The sequence below is a fragment of the Schistocerca serialis genome, chromosome 2, assembly GCF_023864345.2.
Source record: "Schistocerca serialis cubense isolate TAMUIC-IGC-003099 chromosome 2, iqSchSeri2.2, whole genome shotgun sequence".
NCBI classification, from domain to species: domain Eukaryota; kingdom Metazoa; phylum Arthropoda; class Insecta; order Orthoptera; family Acrididae; genus Schistocerca; species Schistocerca serialis.
In genome coordinates, this window is record NC_064639.1 from 1,120,738,502 (window position 1) to 1,120,762,434 (window position 23,933).

A 23,933-nucleotide genomic window follows, 5' to 3' on the forward strand; every position below is an offset into this window, starting at 1 on the left:
CACACTCACACACACACACACTCACTCACGCACACACACACACACACTCTCTCTCACACACACGCACACACACACACAAACACACACACACACGTGCGCGAGCGCATACACACACTCACAAACACATACTCGCAACGTGTGGATTTGTACATGTCCCTAAAGAATATTTTGCAATACGTTCATTAGCAAATTGACTTACAGATAATGGGACAGTTCATTGCGAGGGTAAAAGCAGGACCACAAATGACTAGTCCGTGTTGTTCAACGGGTCGAAGCAAGTTTTTCGACTGCACTCCACTCTGTCAATATGCATATCCTCATAATTGGTAGGTGAAGGCTAGGTTAACGACAGACCGGAGTATTCCCATCGGAATCCCTTCAGCTTCCAACATGCACTTCCCCACTAGATTACCGTGCCCGACAGCATAAATAAGTAAATGACTTGTAAACCATACACTAGCCACACTTTTTTTTAATGGACAATGAAAGATTAAAATTTGAACATTTCGTATTTTGTGATACACTGATTTTTGAATTACTTCCAAACCCAACTATGAAAACTGGTGTGTTCTTCCCGTCGCATACTGTTAGAATACTAAGTGCTGGACTTTCAACTGTAAAATCGGAAGGCCGATAGCATAACTATTTCATATAATGTGTACATTTTGTCAGAAAGTTTATTAAAAGACCAGAAAGGATATTTCATTCTGCAGTCGATTGTGTGCTGTTTTCAAACTATCAACTGTTTCTGCATACAGGAGGGTTGCCGTGAAGTTTGGAAGGTACGAGAAAAGTATATTCAAGAGGTGGCGTCCCACAGCTCTTATACAGAGTGGTCCATTGATAGCGACCGGGACAAATATCTCACGAAATAACCATCAAACTAAAAAACTACAAAGAACGAAACTCATCTAGCTTGAAGGTGGAAATCAGATGGCGCTGTGGTTGGCCCGCTGAACGGCACTGCCATAGGTCAAACGGATATCAACTGCGTTTTTTTTTTTTTAAAATAGGAACCCCATTTTGTATTGCATATTCGTGTAGTACGTAAAGAAATATGAATGTTTCAGTTGGGCCAGTTTTTTCGCTTTGTGATAGATGGCGCTGTAATAGTCACAAACGTATAAGTACGTTGGATCTCGTAACATTCCGCCAGTGCGGACGGTATTTGCTTCGTGAAACATTACCCGTGTTAAAATGGACAGTTTACCAATTGCGTAAAAGGTCGATATCGTGTTGATGTATGGCTATTGTGATCAAAATGCCCAACGGGCGTGTGCTATGTATGCTTCTCGGTATCCTGGACGACATCATACAAGTGCCCGGACCGTTCGCCGGATAGTTAAGTAATTAAGGAAACAGGAAGTGTTCAGCCACATGTGAAACGTCACCCAGGAATAAATGATGATGCCCAAGTAGGTGTTTTAGCTGCTGTCGCTGCTTATCCGCACATCAGTAGCAGACAAATTATGCGAGAATCGGAAATCTCAAAAACGTTGGTGTTGAGAATGATACATCAACATCGATTGCATCCGTACCATATTTCTATGCACCAGGAATTGCATGGCGATGACTTTGAACGCCGTGTACAGTTCTGCAACTGTGCACAAGAGAAATTAGGGGACGATGACAGATTTTTTGCACGTGTTCTATTTAGCGACGAAGCGTCATTCACAAACAGCGGTAACGTAAACCGCCATAATATGTACTGAAACGTCCCCTTTGAACAATTATACATGACTGTGCTTAAACTGACACACAATATTTTGTTAGCGCAACGCAATCTGACTTTCAAAATTCCCTACAAAAGAATGGCCCTGACTAACATTAAACTATACCTTCCACAAATCACTTACCTCACAAAAATCTTCGCTGCTCAAGCTACTGCAATACAGCGAGCGCCACTACTGCCAGCTAAATAAAAGATTCAAACTATGGAAGGCACTAACTACTGATAGGGATAGTTAGCAAATGAAAGATATTAATAGACAACAAACAATGTATTTACCTTGATATCATCATATATAAATATAGCAGTTCATGACAAATTACAAAACTCCGCCATCTCTCTCCCCACATCCACCACTGCTGGCGGCTCACCTCCAACTCCGCAACGCTACTCGCTGTTCACAGCCAGCTGCCTAACACTACAATGGCGAGTATTACAACAATGCAAAGCAGCCACAGACTGCACACAGCACAGCCAGTGATTTTCATACAGAGGTGGCGTTACCAATAAAAAACCTAAACAGCCTACTTACATACCCCACATGCTCCCCACAAAAAATTTTACAAATTGGCTTGGGCAGTGGCCAATACAGATTTGAAAAAATTTTTCATTATTACAATAACAAAGAAATCAAATGCACACACTTATTGATACAATGTTGGTCAAAAGCTCAAATTTTCTCACAGTCCATAAAGACAGTCCTGATCGTTCATTACGGTAAAATAGTAGTGTTTTTCTCAAAGTCTGAGCAGTAGAAGAAAATGCACACAGAAGTAGTGGATTTCCATGCAGTCTTGAAGAAGTAGTGTTGTCCTTCCAACGGAAAGACAGTGCTGACTCTCGACATGCAGACAAGTAATGGGTCACAACAGAGCAAACCCACAGCAGAGTCATTCGAAGTTTTGAAGAATATTGGTAGGTAGGTCATCACAGAGCAGACCCACTGTAGTCCTGGTAGAGATTACGGTATTGGTGGGCCACCAGAGGTGCAGACCCACTGCAGTCCTTGTAGAAATAATGGTATTGATGGATCATCAAAGATGTAGACCCACTGTAGTCCTTGAAGGGATGGCCAGCAGCCATCTGTCGTGACTGTGCAGGTGCACAATCACCACTGAAGAGTCTTGCGGACAATATAGCAAGTCCATAAACCACCACTTGTGCACTCCCAAAGTTTTTGAAATTGTCCTTAGAACCAGCAATGCTGTTATCCAGTCCCTTACTGAATCATTAACACACGTGCAAACACTATCAGTCCCTACTTCTCACATATTGTCCATATACTATGACCAACAGTAACGTGTGCAGTGAAATGTAACTTAGTTTGAAGAACTGGTGTCTATACAATTTTATAACATAAGAATACAATAACAAAGGTACAAAACACATCATTAAAAACATAATAATACAGATAACATTTGTAGTAATAGGGACTTTACAAAAGAATAGAAAGAAACATATACATCAGTGTTACAGGAATTATGACATAAGTAAATACATAAAAGATCAGAATAACTTTTGAAACATCAACTTCACATATGAGCATTAAAACAAAACAGAATAAATAATATCTAACATCTTTACAAAGTAAATAACATATTATTAATGCCAATTATATTCGAGGATAACAGTATTCCTCATCATAGTGAATGTAGCTTAATATTAGAAGAGAAAAAAGTTCTATGAAACAGTACACAGAGACAGGAAGAAAACAAATACACAAGGGTACACAAACATATAGTGGGATAACACAAAAGGGAAAGGACAGGGTTTGTTTTACTGCAGTATTTTGCATGGAGATCACCCTTTGTTCATCATTATTCCCAAAAAGTCCTATCTAAGCCTGCTTTCTGTATTCTGTTCATATTTCTTTATAATAATTATTTCTGATTGTACAATACTCATTTGGGCCCAAATCTTTTTTTATATAACTTCGCAATGCATTCTTTACCTATTCTCCATAGTCAGTTTCTCATATAGTCTACCCCCTCTTAAGCTAACTTAAATCTACTGAGCTCAGATGCTAAACTAAGGGACGAAGCAATGCAGCAGCACATAAAACAATTAATATAAACAGCAATGATAAAAAATACAAAAGGCAAAGCAAGCAGCATAAATTACAACTAATATGAGGCAATGCACAGCAAACAAAAATATAAATCTGGCTTAACGGAGTAACACAAAGTCAAATTCAGTAACACTACGCCTGGCAAACAGCAGTAACTTATACCTAAACATGACATAGCTCAAGCAGGAAAAATAGTACACTAAAGATAACAATGCAGATAAGGGAAATGTATAATCACATCTTAATGTCTAAGTAATTAAACTTATTGTAAAAGAAATATTACCATGTACTTCAAAAGAAAATTATGTGTTACTGTTACTAGTTCCTTCTTATTGTTCTTTCCTTTCCAAGTGCTCCTTTTTCAAAGAATGTGGATCATAAAATAATTATTTAATAGATCTGTTGACAGAAAGTGTTCACATTAGCAAATGCATTTTATTTTATAAAAGCAATGCTGCAACACAGCTGGAAACCAGATATCAAATGAAATAAGCAATTACGCAAACCAAAGGATAAAAACATCATTCAATAGCTATGTGGCATTTCGTAAGTCAGTAGCTCTCAACTCTCGTAGAAAGACACTTGTCATAATCAGGTGTGGAGATGTACGAATATTTCCCTTCAATTCATAAGCATTTCAGTAATTAGCACAAAGTACGAGTAATCATATATTTTCAGGTAATGAGCGTGTAATATTTGCGATGCTTTCTACAAGGGAATGTCAATAGCAAGGTTAATGGAAGTAATGAGGGTGTCGCATTTGCAATATTTTCTCTAAAGGAATGTCAATGGCGAGGATAAGGCCTGCCTTTTTTCTTTTTTTTTCTACCTGTGCCGCTGAAAGGCTAATGGCTTTTTTTTTCTGGCGGCTGTCGCCCAGGTGGGTGCCCGCGACGCATTACGTGCCGGTGGTCACTTAACTTTCTTACGGAAATATTTACGACAGCAGTTTCCGCTACAGTGACAGTCTCATATAAAAATATTTCACAGGTCAAGAATTAGCGTTGCAAATCTGTAGAAAGAAAATTCTATAAATATAAGTGTCCACATAAAATATTCGTCAGCATTGTGATACAGTCACGCATTTACACACATTTCATAACTCTTAAAGCACGATTCATGGTTTCCAACATACTTCTTATTCCTCATATACGGTAGCATCATCTTATTGATCATAAACATACCTCAACAGCATAGTACACATCGTCATCGTAATAATAACATCATAACACCTCAGTCAAATCTCAAAAACGTCGTAGCTTTCTGCAATAATTTCAAAACCTAAAAAAAATTCTCTGCTCATTTCAATAGTGTCATCTTCCTCAAACGTACTTTAAAATCATGCTCCCTTACCAAATACATCATTCAAAGCTCTCATAGTATCACAATGATTCCGAAAAAATATGAACAGTTTACAAAGTACAGACAAAATACAGTTTCATAAGTGTGAAGTTACCCAACTGTGTATTGTGTAAACATGTGTCACTGATGTAGTAAAAAAAATGTTTATCTCTCAGTTAAATGATCAGATAGCTGGGTAATTTGTGTGTTAGAGAAATATGGTACCGATGTGTAAAGTTGCATAAGCAAATACCATATTAGCTAGGGTTCCTTGTGGTTGCCAAACACATGGTACAAAAGTAAGTGTGTAACCCCCTGAGGATTAATGTAATTATACCCTCAGGTGTTACAGATTACAGCAATGAAATGAAATGTATCACTGAAAACCTTTGTATCATCGTACTCCAAATATCTTTAAAAATAAATATTTTAAGTACAAAATCAATCACTCAAATACGTGTCCTGTAGCGCTAAATGTGCGTCTTGTTGCAACATAATCTCTGTGGAAGTGTCGTAGTTATTGTCCTCTGAAAGCTAAGTTCTGCAGAAGTCAATGTACTTACCTCATGATAAACAAAAGTGAAATGCTTTGTGTATAGATATCGTAGTGATTACGCTTATTGCCGTGATGAAGAAAGTACTGTACTGTAACGTATTGTTGTGCTACGGAAAACCCTGTCTCATTGTAGCTATACTACAAAAGTTACTACTAAAACCTGTTTTACTTTCCAGAAGAATTCAGAAAAACTGTGCAGATATAAAACAGAAACGCCGCAAAAGCAACATTGTTAATTGTCACTCATTAGTAGCGTCGTGATAAAACCGTGTAGTTGTCACATAAACTAACCACTGTGTCGTCTGGTATCTCACAGAAAGTACCTTAAACCCAGAATGTATTTTCAAGTAAACCAAAATGTTGCATTAAAATCTCATTAGCAGTACCAGTATGTGTCCTAAGTATGTAAGCCTGATAGTCGTTACGTAATCGTGCAACTAACAAGCAAGAATGTACAAATACAACACTGTGTCGTCTGTTCACTATAACAATCCATTCGTAATTTCTGTTTAAAAATGTTCCCTAGGTTCTAGACTGGATATTTAACTTCAAACATTGTTGTATGTTAACAGTTTCTTAAGTCTAACACAGCATACTAGTAATGTAAAGGGAAAAGTTATATGGCAAAGACAAAGTTAAAAAGCAGATTATCTTTCAATAAATGGTTTTACATGTGAAATGTGGTGTAAACCTTTACTCTTCCTAGTACACAGAGTTTCAACTTCAACTTCAATGCAATTATCGTGCGGTATACGTCGTTAAACAATACTGGAATTTTTTCTCAAGGCTAGCGTCTTATGTCATTTTTCTCTGAGCCAGCCGGCGCAAGCGGCTGCCTGCGGTGCGAGTCATTGTCTGTCCCTTTGTTGGCGTGCGTCGTTATTGGGATTTGGAGACCTAACTTCTACAAATTCACCTCCTCGAGAGGGCCCTGCTCTGTTTGAATCCCGCCAGTTCTGATGCAATTCAGGTCTGTCGTTACGATCACATCGTCTGTCGTCATGTCGGTAGTTCCTGTAGTTTCTTTCTTGTCGGTTAAGTGGTGGAGAATTTCTCCCTGAATCGTAACTGCGCGCTGAACTGTTGCGTCTAAAGTTATTCTGTCTCTCTTGATAATAATAGTTCTGGTTACCATATTATCTGTTTCTATTATTGTCTCTGTCATATTCATTACTACAGAAATGTGATCTTTCTCTGTAACTATTATTACTCTGCCAACGGTTGTCATACGGGTGGTGTCTGTTTCGGTCACGATTTATGTTAAAAGAATAGCCTTGTCGTATATTATTTCTGTCATCGCGGAATTGTGACGGATGTGATCTGTAATTGTTACGCTCCTGTTTCCGCGTTCCCCGATTGTCAGTGTCAATTTCCAGTTCCTGCAACAGTCCCTGAGAAGCCTCAATGTCGTCTTTGCAACGTCCCGCCAAAATAATATGTCGTAAATGTTCAGGTAATTTGAGTAAGCAAATGTGGATGAGTTCTGAGGGGCTGTATGGGTTTGACAGGTACTGATTCCTGTGCAACATGTCTTCAAAATATTTCACAAGACTGGAGAATTCAGATTGTTCGAAACGTTTCATCATTATGATGCTATGTTTTACTCGGTCTTGTGTGGCTTGAGACCAATATACTGAGAGGAAGGCATGGTAAAACTCTCCTTCACTGTGGCAATCGTGAATTACCGATCGCATTCTTACAGCTGGTTCATTCTCTAAGTAGCCACACATAAATTCTAATCTGTGTTCCAACGACCAGTTGGGAGGAAAACAATGAGAGAATTGATGGAGCCATGCTTGTGGATGAATGTCGTTGCCAGAATTCTTAAATGTTTTGAATTTACGTGTAGTAATGAACAGCTTATAGTCAAAATCATCATGTCGGCGAGTCGTATATCGGTCATTGTTACGTCGTGTCGGCCGTTCCATCTCAAAATTCGGTGCACATTGCCAATTTCTTTCATAACTTCCGAAATGCCCTGTTATTATTTTGCGGCTTTTCCGTGTTTCTAAGTCCCTCTTCCCGTGTTGGAGCGCCAGTGTCCTCTGAAATACGTAATTCTTGTATTACCTGTGTCAGCTGATCTTGTACTTCCCGGATTTCTCTTTGGTGTTGTGTATTAATTTGATTCTGATTTTGTTTGAATTTTCTTATTTGTTCATACTCTTCTGTGTCAGTGAAGGCTACGGGTCTTGTGTCATTCAGATCATCATCTACCTTTGTAGATAAGTTAGTGACCTGATCCGAAAGTTCGGCTACTTTCTCCAATAGTGTACTTATCTCTTCAGTGTGTTTTTCTGAACCAAGTTTCAGAGTATCTACTCTGTCCTTAAAGTTTTCCTGAGTTTTTGCAAGTTGCGTAACCGAATCGGTAGATGCAACTGAGTCAAATTTAGCTTGCAAGGTCTCATGATTTTCATGAACAATAATTTGCGGTTCTTTTATGGCTGCTTCGTGATTCTGTAATGCATTTTCATGCCGCGAAAAAATAGGTTGAAAATGCTCACAAATTTGTGTTTTTGCGTCATTACACACTTTTTGACATTTCGATTCAATGTTATGTAACTCAGTAGTTAAATCTTCACGTGTTTGTTCAAGTGTTTGTTCCAATGAGTCTAACTTTTTAAGATTTTGTTCCACTGTGTCTAACTGTTGAAGCTTTTGCTGTGTTTGTCTCTGATTTTGTTCCATTGTGTCTAACTGTTGCTGTGTTTGTCTCTGATGTTGTTCCATTGTGTATAACTTTTCAAGCTTTTGTCCCATTTGTTGCATTAATTGTAATAACAATGCACTGGTGTCTGAAACATGTTCCTCAGTGCTTTTCGGCAGTGAAGTTTCACCGGCAACATTCACATTTTGACAAGTGGAAAATGTGTCTTGACTCATTTGAGAAAACGGTGGGAACCCAAAACCTGAGTCTGCAGTATTTGCAATATTGTGTTCTGTCATTCCCGATTCCTGAGGCGAGCTGTTGCCGACCAATCGATCGATAACGCTTCCCTGTTCACTACCTGTTTCACTGTCTACACCATTGTTTGCCGCCTGCTCCATTTCCCTATGCGCAATTACCAAATTACTACTTTGAACATTAGTTAATTCATTACTCTGCGGCGCTAACACACTGCTTTCGTCTTCACTGTCATTTCTCAGTTTACTTTGGAGCCTAGTATTACGTTTTTCACACGCCATTATTGTCACAGTATTTCACACGATAACACAGAAAAGCGCAATTTGAAGAGCAAAATAAAATAACATAGCAATGGAAATAATGTCTACTTAATTGCCAGCGCAGCTGCGAGATACTTGGTGCAAATCTACATGCATGCCACAACTGTTTTACTGTACAACAATGAAAAACTACAACTACAATGGAAACTCTCTCTATAATTACGCGCTAGCAATAAACAAAAGCTACATTAATTACACAAACTGCAAGAAAAAAATCAGAAGATTCCAGTGAGGTATCCTCGGCTAAGGGTCGACATATGAAACGTCCCCTTTGAACAATTATACATGACTGTGCTTAAACTGACACACAATATTTTGTTAGCGCAACGCAATCTGACTTTCAAAATTCCCTACAAAAGAATGGCCCTGACTAACATTAAACTACACCTTCCACAAATCACTTACCCCACAAAAATCTTCGCTGCTCAAGCTACTGCAATACAGCGAGCGCCACTACTGCCAGCTAAATAAAAGATTCAAACTATGGAAGGCACTAACTACTGATAGGGATAGTTAGCAAATGAAAGATATTAATAGAGAACAAACAATGTATTTACCTTGATATCATCATATATAAATATAGCAGTTCATGACAAATTACAAAACTCCGCCATCTCTCTCCCCACATCCACCACTGCTGGCGGCTCACCTCCAACTGCGCAACGCTACTCGCTGTTCACAGCCAGCTGCCTAAAACTACAATGGCGAGTATTACAACAATGCAAAGCAGCCACAGACTGCACACAGCACAGCTAGTGATTTTCATACAGAGGTGGCGTTACCAATAAAAAACCAAAACAGCCTACTTACAGTACTACTGGGAAATGGAAAATCCACGATGGCTGCGACAAGTGGAACATCAGCGACCTTGGCGGGTTAATGTATGGTGCGACATTATCGGAGGAAGGATAATTGGCCTCCATTTTATCGATTGCAATCTAAATGGTGCAATGAATGCTGATTTCGTACGTAATGTGCTACCGATGTTACTACAAGATGTTTCACTGCACGACAGAATGGCGATGTACTTCCAACATGATGGATGTCCGGCACATAGGTAGCGTGCGGTTGAAGCGGTACTGAATAGCATATTCCATGACAGCTGGATTGGTCGTCGAAGCACCGTACCGTCGTCCGCACGTTCACCGGGTTTGACGTCCCCGGATTTCTTTCGGTGTAGAAAGTTGAAGAATATTTGCCATCGTGATCCACCGACAACGCCTAAATGGTTCAAATGGCTCTGAGCACTATGGGACTCAACTGCTGAGGTCATTAGTCCCCTAGAACTTAGAACTAGTTAAACCTAACTAACCTAAAGACATCACAAACATCCATGCCCGAGGCAGGATTCGAACCTGCGACCGTAGCGGTCATGCGGTTCCAGACTGCAGCGCCTTTAACCGCACGGCCACTTCGGCCGGCCCGACAACGCCTGACAACATGCGTCAGCGCATTGGCAATGCATGTGCGAACATTAGGGAAGGCGAACTACTTGCTGTTGAGAGGAATGTCGTTGCACGTATTGCCAAATGCATTGAAATTGATGGACGCCATTTTGAGCATTTATTGCATTAATGTGGTATTTACAGGTAATCACGCTGTAACAGCATGCTTTCGCAGAAATGATAAGTTCACAAAGGTACATGTATCACATTGGAACAACCGAAATAAATGTTCAAACGTATCTACGTTCTATATTTTAATTTAAGAAACCTACCTGTTACCAACTGTTGGTCAAAAATTGTGAGCCATACGTTTGTGACTATTACAGCGTCATCTATCACAAAGCGAAAAAAGTGGTCCAACAAAACATTCATATTTCTTTACGTACTACACGAATATGTAAAAAATGGGGGTTCGTATTTCAAAAAACGCAGTTGAGATCCGTTTCAGCGCCATCCAGCGGGCCAACCATAGCGCCATCTGGTTCCCCCTTCAAGCTAGACAAGTCTCGTTCTTTGTAGTTTTTTCGTTTGACACTTATTTCGTGAGATATTTGGCCCGGTCACGATCAATGGACCGGCCTGTATATTTGAAAAATGTTGTATTACTTTCTTGAGCTGCTTCTAAAATGCTTTATTTTTACAACCAGTTTCAGTCGTCTGACCACAATGAGGTTCATACAAATATTGAGACAAGATATTCATGGTTTTGTCATCTGACAATAACGTTTTTATATTTCTCCTACCATGATGCTGTTACTACTCTTATGAACAGGATGATGGTCAGGTGACTGGAGCTATCTGCATAAATAAAGTATTTTCCAGCAGTTCAAGACGGTAATTTCGCAGTTTTCAAACATGAGGGAGATATTTGCATGAACGAAGCTGTGAGGGCTGGTTGTGACTCATGCCTTGATAGCTCAGTAGGAAGGGAACGTTACTGGCATAAGGCAAAGTTTCCAGGTTCATGTGTCGGTCTGGCAATTTCTTTTAATCTGCTAGGAGTTTTCTCATAAAACTGAAATGGTTTTTTCGTAATGTTCAAAATAATTTGTCTGTTCTTTAGAAGCTGAGAAATACGAGGGAACTTCAAAGGTGAGTTCCACGTTATTGCTGCAGAACATAGTAACTTCCATTCAGTGCTGCACTACACATGTGAATGACACAGATATATGTCACTGTTTTCCACCAGAGTCACCAAGTCTCTGCAGACAACGGTCGGAACGCTCTACCAGTCGTTCAGTTTCTGCGCTATGGAAACCCGCTCGCTGGTCGGTGAGCGTTTAGAGTGTTACGGAGCTTTATGAGAACCGTTGTGTGAACGGTCACTTCCTTGTAAAAAAATCTCTCCCCCCCCCCCCCCACACCCCACCCCCCACCTCCCACACGCCTTCCAGATGTTCCTTGAGCTTATCAAACAATGGAAATCGCACGGTGTAAAATTTGCATTTCTCGATCATCATCGGCTTTCGGATGTTGGTGACATTCTTAGCTGCATTCCGTAACGGCTGCAATCGTCGTACTAGTTTCTGGCGTGTCTTGACTTTCCTACCAATGAATGTTATTCTCAGTTTTTTCATGCTAGTAATAGATTTCATGTCGTGTTTGGGGCAGTATACAATATACAACATATATAAAATCAGTCACAAGTTTGTTATTTGCTTTCATTATTGCATTTCATTCAGCTATACCGGCAGGAAACGCCACGAGCCACACCATTACGGAGAATAAAACTTCTGTCTTGAGCCTAAAAATAAATACACTTGTAACACCATAATCGATAGTGAGTTGTTTGTACAGTGCAATTTATTATGCGAAGTATAAAGTGTTTACTCTTTACTGCTTAATATCTTTGCATTACTGTAAGGAAGTGGATTTTAGCGAAATATGTTTTGTAGAATTATAGCTGTGTGGAATTTCATTAAATAAGTTTGTTAATGTATGAGAAGCTGCCATATAAAAACTGGTTCATACTCAGGGACTTTGTAAAAGACATAGTGATTCCCCCCCGCTGCGGAAATGGTGTGGCGCGAGCTAAAAGGTGGAATTGGCGCTCAGTCTGGGCGGCAAGCGTGAGAGCATAGTAGGAGTCAGTAGACAGCAGCCGACCAGTCAACAGTGCAGGTGCCCAACGAGGTATCCAGTATCTAATTTGGGAGGGAATGGCCTCGGGTGTAATAGTGGCTGTAAAATGGTGCTCTCGCAATTGAAATGGCTCTAAAAATGATAGTCACGTCGCCAGGAAGATCTAAATAGAGCATGTTACTGCCAAAGGTGAGACCAGGTAGCCGCCACGTGCTCGCCACTATTATTGCGCCACCAATTTATCAGATTCGAGAGGTTAGAACCGTATAACAGTATGAACAAGAGTGTTTGTGTGATTCAATTTGCAATAATAATTCAAATATTGCTGAACTTTGTGTTAGAACCATGAATGTACTCGTTTCATGGCACCTAACAGGGTCCTCTTCTCAAAATTGCTAAACACCGAGTATCCTGTGTGTGAAAACTGATAATTATCTGTGTTATTTGCTTATGCCTAATTACTGAATGCAAAAATATATAAATGTGAGTAGTCAGATTATTGGTTTCATTGAAATCAAGGGAGACACTTACTGATGAATTTACAAAAATCTTCAATGTGTTTTGATCTGCTTCTAACTTATAAATATCAGAGTCTTAATGTTCAGTGGTATAAAAGTTGTCCGTCAAAATCACTTGCTTCCCAAGTGGTGTTATAAAGCATTTGGTCTTGAAGTTAATTGAAGCTGAACTTTTACTCAAAGTCATTTCTGTAGTTGTAGAAAGTATTGTCAGTTCAAATGATGTTAAAACTTTGCAAGATAAATGATCTTAAGTGGGGCAGTAATTCAGCTATTATCATAACACAAAATGTTTCTGAAAAGTGTGTATAGTTTGTATATATAAAGAAAGTATAGTTCGTGCGCCTTCCCCCCCCCCCCCCCCCATTTCATTATTTTATATGAGGAAGAAACTAAAATGAATAGTTGTTTTCTAGCTAAAGAAACATGAAGTAATCATTTAAATGAATATATATATATATATAAGGCATGTGTTCAATGTTATTTTATTGCATTTACATTGTGTATATGTGTGTTGTCCAAACTTTAATTCCATCTAGTGTCACTTAATCTTGTGTAAGCCTTTTTGGCAACAATTCCTGTGCTAAGGTAATGAAAGGTAAAAGTGAAGATTATGGTCAATTGTGATAAAGTCCATATATTTCTTTTTATTTCTTTTTATGATTACTTACATATGGTGTTGGTAACTACTGCTACTCGCTGTGTAGTTAGTCTAGTTGTAACAGGTGTTCATTGGACTTTACAAAGGAAGTACTTAGGAAAGTTACTTTCGCAAGAGTAAAAATAGATTCCTTAAAAGTAATGTTTCCACATTATTATGCCTAATTAGGCTGGCGACCGTTTTATTTTTCATTTAGAAGAACTCTGTTACTGTAACTTCTTGCAAAATGTTTGTCTTTCTGGTATCAACTAACTGCTACCATTGCGAAATTCACGTTCGATTCCCTCTGTCTGTTAGGTAACACACGGTAAAATTCAAAAAATCCTCCCAGAGGGTAACATTTACTGCAAGTTTAAACCAAATTTGGTTATCATTAATACGTGTCAGGTGTTATACACCGAGAAAAATAATTGAGAGATCAATAAATAATTAACGTAGAGTAACGAAATTTCGGGAATACATTTTTCCATGTAGCATAATTGATTAACATTTCAAGATCATAAGTTGATGTAAACGCAGTATGAGCCATTGGTAATATGAAATGCTTTTATAGTAATAGCCGTTGTAACCACTAGAATATTGAATGCAAGCATCCAAACGCGTTCGCATTATGTTGCACAGTGCCGGATGTCAGTTTGTGGGATGGAGTTCGTAGTCTGTTGCACTCGGTCGGTCAATACAGGGACGGTTAATGTCGTTTTTGGATGACGCTGGAGTTATCGTCCGATGATGTCTCATATGCACTCAACATCAGACAGATCTGGTGAGATAGCTGGCCGAACCAAGAAGTCGACACTCTGTAGAACTTGTTGGCTTAGAACAGCGGTATGTGGGCTGGCGTTATCCTATTTGAAAGTGCACCTTGATGAGCTGTTCATGTTTAGCAACACAGTAGGTAAAATCATTGGACTGACGTAGAGATTTACATTCAGGGTGCGCTGGATAATCACGAAATGGCTCCTACTCTCATACGAAATTGGGGTCCAGGCAATAACTCCAGCTGTAGGTTCAGTTTGTCTAGCACGCACACAGGTTGCTTGCAGGCCCTCAGCTGCCCTCTTTCTAACCAGCAGACGGCCATCTCTGGCACCGAGGAAGAACCAGCTTTGATCATCAAAAAACACAGACCTCTGGCCTGCCGTCAAATTAGATCTCGCTTGACACCACCGTAGTCGCAAATGCGCGGTGGTCCAGAGTCAGCGGAATGCACGCTACAGGGCGTCTGACACGGAGCTGTTCTCAAAGTAACCGATTTGTAACAGTTGGTTGTCTCACTATGGTGTCAACTACCGCTTGAATTGCTGCTGCAGATGCAGTACTATGCGCCAGAGACATGCGCCGAACACGATGGTACTGCCACGTGGCCGCCGGTGAGCGGTTTCTTGCTACAGTACGTTTTGGTGCCCACCGCTGCCAGCAACCGTGTACAATGGCCACATTCCTACCAAATCTTTGTGCAGTATCGCAGAAGGAACATCCAGTTTCTCGTTGCCCTATTACACGATCTTGCTCAGACTCAGTTAGCTTTGGATAATTGCGTCTTGGTCGCCTTAAGAACATTCTTGAGGAACACAACTCAACAATTCCAGTCCCAACGGTAACTAATGCACAGATCCGATTAAGCGTGTATCTAAAGTAAATCTGTTTTGCATTCTCACAGTGGCGTCATTCCTATGCGACTGGCACAAAATGTGAATAGCCATCACTTTCCAGATGTAGAAACGCGCCTCCCAACTTTCCTTCATGCCGAACAACTTCTTGGGGTTTCTGTTTTCTCCGTCAGAGTATACTCTAAACGAAACATATACAGTTACCTGTACATACAGTCGTGACAGAAATAATAACACCCATTTATAAGAAACGGTGTAACAATAAAGAAAGGTTAAATGAGTTTGAAATTAATACTTTGTTCATTAGTTTCCGGAAGTATCATGCGGATGTGGAGCCATGTCTACTCCAGTGCTGTGGCGAGTTGTTCTATGTTTCTCGGTTGAGGATCCGTGGCGCGAACAGCCCGCTCATTTGGGAATTATATTTATGAGGTGTAAACAGGAGTGGCTTATTTTCAGTTATCAGCGTGGATAACAGTTTAGTTTTCTTCTTAATTTCTTGAGTGGTTGTGTGCATGCTAGACAAAGGCTTTCGTCTTAATAACAATTTAATGTAAAGCACCTTCGCTAGTGTCGACGCTTGTATCGAGCAGGCTTTTGTTTGACTGTTTTAGTCAGATTAGGTCAGTTTCGGTTAGACCTAGAGTGTCAAACGACCTGGCGTTCCTGCTGCAGATAAAGAGCGAGTACATGGTTCCTTTGAAAATTATACTTACGAACTTTGAACAGGAGGGAATTATTTTCAGTTATCTGTGTGGATACTTTTCTTTTTATTTCTCACGTGTTCATGAGCTACCTAGGCACGGTCTTACGTTCTCATAACTGTTTAGTGTACACTTCTGTCGTCTTTGTTATGAATAGGGACTGTTATTGCTGTGTTCAGCTGGAAGTTGTGGCCGAGCGGTTCTAGGCCCTACAGTCTGGAACCGTGCGACCGTTACGGTCGCCGGTTCGAATCCTGTCTCGGGCATGGATGTGTGTGATTTCCTTAGTTTAGTTAGGTTTAAGGAGTTCTAAGTTCTAGGGGACTGATGACCTCAGTAGTTAAATCCCATAGTGCTCACAGCCTTTTGGGCCATTTGAACCATTTGCTGTGTTCAGATGTGAGCTGAGTTGGTGACACTTAGGCCACAGCTCCATGTGCTGTTGACTGCGGTCACACAGCCTGAGACTGTTGACGGTGGACGTCAGTATGGAGGGCGGACGTGGAGATCCGTGGGGCGTCCAGCACATCCAACGTGTCTCCTGATCGATCAGTACTGTGACTGCTCATAGTACTACCCACTCCCCTGGTCGAGTGGGAGTTCGCTCGAAGGTGTGGCAGGGGGTGAAAGACTTTCCGGGAGGCCGATTGAGCGGCCTCCCTAGTTCATCTGAGGAATAGGTTTAAGGCGCTATCTGTGGCTGTCCCTGAGACTCATGCTGTCGCTGACCCTGTTCCAGAGGAAGCCTATCGGCCCGCAGGGCTGGGCATTCACGGAGGCAGGTGTTATGGTAGTTGGGACTTCCACGTTATGCTGGTAATGGGCCCCTTGGGGATAAGGCTTTCTAGGAGGATAAAGAATCCAGTGTGCACTCTGTGTGGATACCGTGACGAGTCATTCCAGATTTGCTGGTAATGGGCCCCTTGGGGATAAGGATTTCTAGGAGGATAAAGAATCCAGTGTGCACTCTGTGTGGACACCGTGACGAGTCATTCCAGATTTGCTGGTAATGGGCCCCTTGGGGATAAGGCTTTCTAGGAGGATAAAGAATCCAGTGTGCACTCTGTGTGGATACTGTGACGAGTCATTCCAGATTTGCTGGTAATGGGCCCCTTGGGGATAAGGCTTTCTAGGAGGATAAAGAATCCAGTGTGCACTCTGTGTGGATACCGTGATGAGTCATTCCAGATCTGCTGGTAATGGGCCCCTTGGGGATAAGGATTTCTAGGAGGATAAAGAATCCAGTGTGCACTCTGTGTGGATACCGTGACGAGTCATTCCAGATTTGCTGGTAATGGGCCCCTTGGGGATAAGGCTTTCTAGGAGGATAAAGGATCCAGTGTGCACTCTGTGTGGATACCGTGACGAGTCATTCCAGATTTGCTGGTAATGGGCCCCTTGGGGATAAGGCTTTCTAGGAGGATAAACGATCCAGTGTGCACTCTGTGTGGATACCGTGACGAGTCATTCCAGATTTGCTGGTAGTGGGCCCCTTGGGGATAAGGCTTTCTAGGAGGATACAGAATCCAGTGTGCACTCTGTGTGGATACCGTGACGAGTCATTCCAGATTTGCTGGTAATGGGTCCCTTCGGGATAAGGCTTTCTAGGAGGATAAAGGATCCAGTGTGCACTCTGTGTGGATACCGTGACGAGTCATTCCAGATTTGCTGGTAATGGGCCCCTTCGGGATAAGGCTTTCTAGGAGGATAAAGGATCCAGTGTGCACTCTGTGTGGATACCGTGACGAGTCATTCCAGATTTGCTGGTAATGGGCCCCTTGGGGATAAGGCTTTCTAGGAGGATAAACGATCCAGTGTGCACTCTGTGTGGATACCGTGACGAGTCATTCCAGATTTGCTGGTAGTGGGCCCCTTGGGGATAAGGATTTCTAATAGGATAAAGAATCCAGTGTGCACTCTGTGTGGATACCGTGACGAGTCATTCCAGATTTGCTGGTAATGGGTCCCTTCGGGATAAGGCTTTCTAGGAGGATAAAGGATCCAGTGTGCACTCTGTGTGGATACCGTGACGAGTCATTCCAGATTTGCTGGTAATGGGCCCCTTGGGGATAAGGCTTTCTAGAAGGATAAAGGATCCAGTGTGCACTCTGTGTGGATACCGTGACGAGTCATTCCAGATTTGCTGGTAATGGGCCCCTTGGGGATAAGGCTTTCTAGGAGGATAAAGGATCCAGTGTGCACTCTGTGTGGATATCGTGACGAGTCATTCCAGATTTGCTGGTAATGGGCCCCTTGGGGATAAGGCTTTCTAGGAGGATAAACGATCCAGTGTGCACTCTGTGTGGATACCGTGACGAGTCATTCCAGATTTGCTGGTAATGAGCCCCTTGGGGATAAGGCTTTCTAGGAGGATAAAGGATCCAGTGTGCACTCTGTGTGGATACCGTGACGAGTCATTCCAGATTTGCTGGTAATGGGCCCCTTGGGGGTAAGGCTTTCTAGGAGGATAAAGAATCCAGTGTGCACTCTGTGTGGATACCGTGACGAGTCATTCCAGATTTGCTGGTAATGGGACCCTTGGGGATAAGGCTTTCTAGGAGGATAATGGATCCAGTGTGCACTCTGTGTGGATATCGTGACGAGTCATTCCAGATTTGCTGGTAATGCGCCCCTTGGGGATAAGGCTTTCTAGGAGGATAAAGAATCCAGTGTGCACTCTGTGTGGATACCGTGACGAGTCATTCCAGGTTTGCTGGTAATGGGCCCCTTGGGGATAAGGCTTTCTAGGAGGATAATGGATCCAGTGTGCACTCTGTGTGGATATCGTGACGAGTCATTCCAGATTTGCTGGTAATGCGCCCCTTGGGGATAAGGCTTTCTAGGAGGATAAAGAATCCAGTGTGCACTCTGTGTGGATACCGTGACGAGTCATTCCAGGTTTGCTGGTAATGGGCCCCTTGGGGATAAGGCTTTCTAGGAGGATATAGAATCCAGTGTGCACTCTGTGTGGATATCGTGACGAGTCATTCCAGATTTGCTGGTAATGGGTCCCTTCGGGATAAGGCTTTCTAGGAGGATATAGAATCCAGTGTGCACTCTGTGTGGATACTGTGACGAGTCATTCCAGATTTGCTGGTAATGGGCCCCTTGGAGATAAGGCTTTCTAGGAGGATAAAGAATCCAGTTTGCACTCTGTGTGGATACCGTGACGAGTCATTCCAGAGTTGCTGGTAATGGGCCCCTTGGGGATAAGGCTTTCTAGGAGGATAAAGGATCCAGTGTGCACTCTGTGTGGATACTGTGACGAGTCATTCCAGATTTGCTGGTAATGGGTCCCTTGGGGATAAGGCTTTCTAGGAGGATAAAGAATCCAGTGTGCACTCTGTGTGGATACCGTGACGAGTCATTCCAGATTTGGGATGGCTGATTCTGGATGCTTTTAAGAGCACAGGGTGCAGCCAACTGCAAGTGGTGGCTCATATCGGTACTAACGATGTGTATGGCTTTGGTTCGCAAGAGATTCCCTATGGTTTCGGGTGGCTTATTGAAATGGTAAAGAGTGCCGATCATTCTTGTGAGATGAAGGCGGAGCTCACCATTTATGGCATCGTCGACAGAACTACGGTGGTCCTTTGTGCCAAGCTGAGTGGAGGGTCTGAATGAGAGGCAGAAAGGGTCCTGCGACCTTGTAGGCAGCACAGTTCTCGACATGTGCCACAGGGTGGTTGGTTTCAGGGTTCCGCTTAACATATCAAGTGTCCATTGGACACAAGAAGCAGCTATACACGTAGCGCGCGCTGTGTAGAGGACACGTCGCTGTTTTCTTAGGTTTGAGAGTCTCAGAAAACTACAGAAAGAGCGTCAGTGTAAAATGGTGCAGGAACAGCACAGGATGATAGACATACAAACAATCGGTATCGTAGTCGTAAACTGCCGCAACTGCGTTGGTAAAGAACCAAAGCTTCGAGCGCTAATAGAAAGCACTGAAGCTCAAATAGTTATAGATACCGAAAGCTGGCTGACACCGGAAACGAGTTCAGCCGAAAATTTTACTAAGGACTGCACCCTGTTCAGAAAGGATAGGATAAATGCAGTTGGTGGTGGAGTGTTTATTGCCGACAGAAGTAGTTTACATTGTAGTGAAACTGAAGTAGAGACATCCTGTGAGTTCGTATTGGTAGAGGTTATACCTGAGAAACAGAATATAATAATAATAGCGTCATTTTACCAAGCCCTACAATCATGTGAAACAGTTGCTGAATAGTTCAGAGAAAACTTGAGTCTCAGTTCATATAGATACCCCACTCATGTAACTAAAGTTGATGGTGACTTCAATCTATCCTCGTTATGTTGGTGAAAACACACATTTAAAGTCGGTGGCAAGCATAAAACGTCGTCCAAAATCGTTCTGAATGCTTTCTCAGAAAATTATTTTTAACAGTTAATCGAGGAGTCCACTCTAAGTGTAAATGATTGCGCAAATATACCTGACCTTCTTGCAACAAATACTCCCGAGGAAAAAGGGAGCATCACGGCGGATTGAGGGATGAGCGACCGCAAGGTTGTTGCAGCGGGACCAAATACCTTAACATCACAACCCACCAAAAATAAACGCAAAATACTTCTTTATAAAGAAGCAGATAAAAATTCGCTTGACACCTTCCTTAGTGACAGTCTTTACTCCTAATCTGACTATGTAAGTGTAGGTCAGATGTGACTAGAATTCAAAGAAATAGTATCGACGGCAAATGATATATAGCAAATACACTAATGAGAGATTGTGCTCATTCCCGGTGGTATATAAAACAGGTGAGAACACTCTTGCAGAAGCAACGTAAAAAGCATGCCGAATTAAAAAAATACACAAAACCCCCAGGACTGACTAAGTTTTACAAAATCTCGAAACTTTGTGTGAACTTTGATGCGAGATAAATGTAACATTTTCCACAATGAAACTCTGTCTCGAAACCTGGTAGAAAATGCAAAGAGATTCTAGTCATATGTACAGTACAACAAAGGCACAATCAAATCGTTCACTGGGTGATAACAATCGGGATGTTTGGGACAACAGTGATACTAAAGCAAAGTACTAAACAAAGTTTTCCGAAATCCCTTCACCAAAGAAGATGAAGTAAATATTCCTGAATTGGAATAAAGAACAACTGACAACAAGAGTAACTTATAAGTAGATATCTCGGTGTAGCGAAGTAGCTTAAATCACTTAATAAAGGCAAGGCCTCCTTTCCAGGTTGTATACCAGTCATGTTCCCTTCAGAGTACGCTAATACAAATGTTCTGCACTTAGCAATCATACACAATCGCTCACTCGACGAAGGATCCGTACCTAAAGACTGGAAAGTGGCACAAGTTACACCAACACCAAAGAAAGGAGATGGGAGTAATCCGCTGAATTACAGACCCATGTCTGTAACACCGATTTGCAGTAGGTCTGTGTTCGAGCATTATGGGTTACCTCGAAGAGAACGATCTATTTATAAGCAGTCAATAGCGATTCAGAAAATATCGTTGTTGTAAACTCAACCAGCCCTTTACTCTCACGAAGTAATGAGTACAATCGACAGGGGATGTACATTGATTTGATGTTTTTAGGTTTCCAGAAAGCTATGGAGTATCGTTTTAGTTGTGTGACTGGTTTCGTGATTTCCTGTCAGAAAGGTCACAGTTCGTAGTAATAGACGGACAGTCATCAGGTAAAACAGAAACAATATCTGGTGTTCATCAAGGAAGTGTTATAGGCCCTCTGCTGTTCCTGATCTTCATAATCTATTTAGGAGACGATCAGACCAGCCCTCTTAGGTTGTTTGCGTATGATTTTGTCATTTACCATCTTATAAAGTCATTAGACGATCAGAAAATTACAAAACGATTTAGATAAGTCATCTCTATGGTGCGAAAAGTTGCAGTTGACTTTAAATAAAGAAATGTATGAAGTCATCCACATGAATACTAAAAGGTACCCCTAAATTTCGCTTACAGGATAAAACGCACAATTCTAAAGGCAGTAAATTCACCTAAACTAAACTAAATCTTTAAGCATTAAAATTACGGATAGTGGGAAAGCAAACTAAAAATTGCAATTTATTTGCAGGCTGGTGTTTATTTAATTTTTTATACTTTGGTAGCTAGATTGCCTTTGTTGTTGGTTTTATTTAAGGTTTATCATTTTTCTAACACTTTATATTTCCCTTTATTGGTTGATTTTGGCTCTTATTATTTTATATTTTATGTATTTATAATTTTGGCCTTTTTAGTTAAGATGCCAATAATTTTAGGTCATTTATGGCTTCCAACATTTCTACTGAGGAGATTGCGTTCAGTACGATTGTCTCGCCCTATTCTGGAATATTACTGTACGGTGCGAGAACCACATCAGCTAGGATTAACGGAGGACATCGAAATAACTCAAAGAGGGAAATAAGGGAGAGAGTCCTATGGATATGATATCCGAAAGTGGGTGTCAATTATGAAAGCAAAGGCGATTTTAGTTGCGGCAAGTTCTTCTCATTAAGTGTCATTCACCGATTTGTTCCTCAGAGTGTGAAAATATCTTGTCAGCGGCCACCTATGTATGGAAGAATGTTCATCAGAATGGAATGAGAGAAATCAGAGCTCTCTCGGAAAGATTTAAGGTGTCCATTTTCCCTACGCGCCGTTCGAGAGTGTAACGGTAGAGAGCTTGAAGGTGGTTCAATGAATCCTCTGCTAGGCACTTAACTGCTAATGGTAGAGTAAATATATAGATGTAGAGGATGTCCCGTGGATTCACGATGTGTTTTAAACCCGGGGAGTTCGCTGATCAGGGAAGGACTGTGAATTCATCTGAATGCTCTGCGAACCACGCACGTACACGGCCAACTGTGTGACACGTTGGACTGTCCTGTTGGTAGGTGCCATAGTTCTGTGAAAAAAACAAATAGCATGTAGGGGTGGGCATGGTCCCCAACAATATATTCATACTTCTGTTGATCTAATGTGCTTTCCAGAATGACAAGATCACCCATAGAATATCCCCGGTCTTGAACCTTCCGATGCTTGTTGCAGGCTATTTGCTTTCAGACGTTTCTCGCCGTACACGCCTGCTGCCGTCTGTCTGATGGAGTACTGTTAATGCAATGTGACTGGACCGTGTGTGTTGACAATTGGAAGATACTGTTTATATTAGTCGTGGCGGATCAAAAAATTAGGCTGCAGTGGTTTTTATAATCTCAAAGGACACCTAGTTTAGCACGACAGAACTCAGAAATTATAAATTTGTAGCTTTAAAGGGTGAAATACAGAGAAAATATGGTGATTCTTCTTTGTTTCTTGTATGGATCTACAGGGAAAGAGACAACCGTTTCACAAAGCTAGTGGATAGTCTCATTGGCTTTGATATGTAGAGAGACGCTCTCAGTTGCTCACTGAGCGTTTCAGTGGTCTCCAGGAGTGATAGAACGTACCAGGTAGTCGTCAGTGAGAGCGAAAGGCATGTGTGAGAATAGCTCCGGGACTCCAAAGGAGCGTTACAGCGTCGTTCTCTTCACGATGCGTGTAAATGGTGCAGTGGATTCCCTCGTAAGCTCCGTGTAGCTGTTGTATGTAGTTGTAAGTCGGAACATCAGAAAAATTTAATGCCTTCTCACAGGGTTCGACAGATAACCTTCAACAGCAATGTAGAGTATTTGATCAGCAGTATCCATCCACCTGTTAGTGGACATTAATATCTAGCTGCGTCCACCCGTCACCTTGCTGATAGCTTGTGCTCGGCTGGAGACGCTCTCAGTGAGGTGTCTCAAACGTCTATGGCGGAGTCCATTCTTCCTCGAAAGCCGGAACTAGGGAAGCTGCAATCTGGAGCGAAGATGAAGCTATACCTCATCCCAAACGTATTCTACTGGATTAAGTTCGGGAGTCTACACAAAACTGTCTCTCACACATTCCTTCATGACAGGATACACTGCCATGGTGATACAAACAGTCGTCATCTCCAAAATTTTCCTCAACTGTACTCAGCGCACGATTCTGTAAAA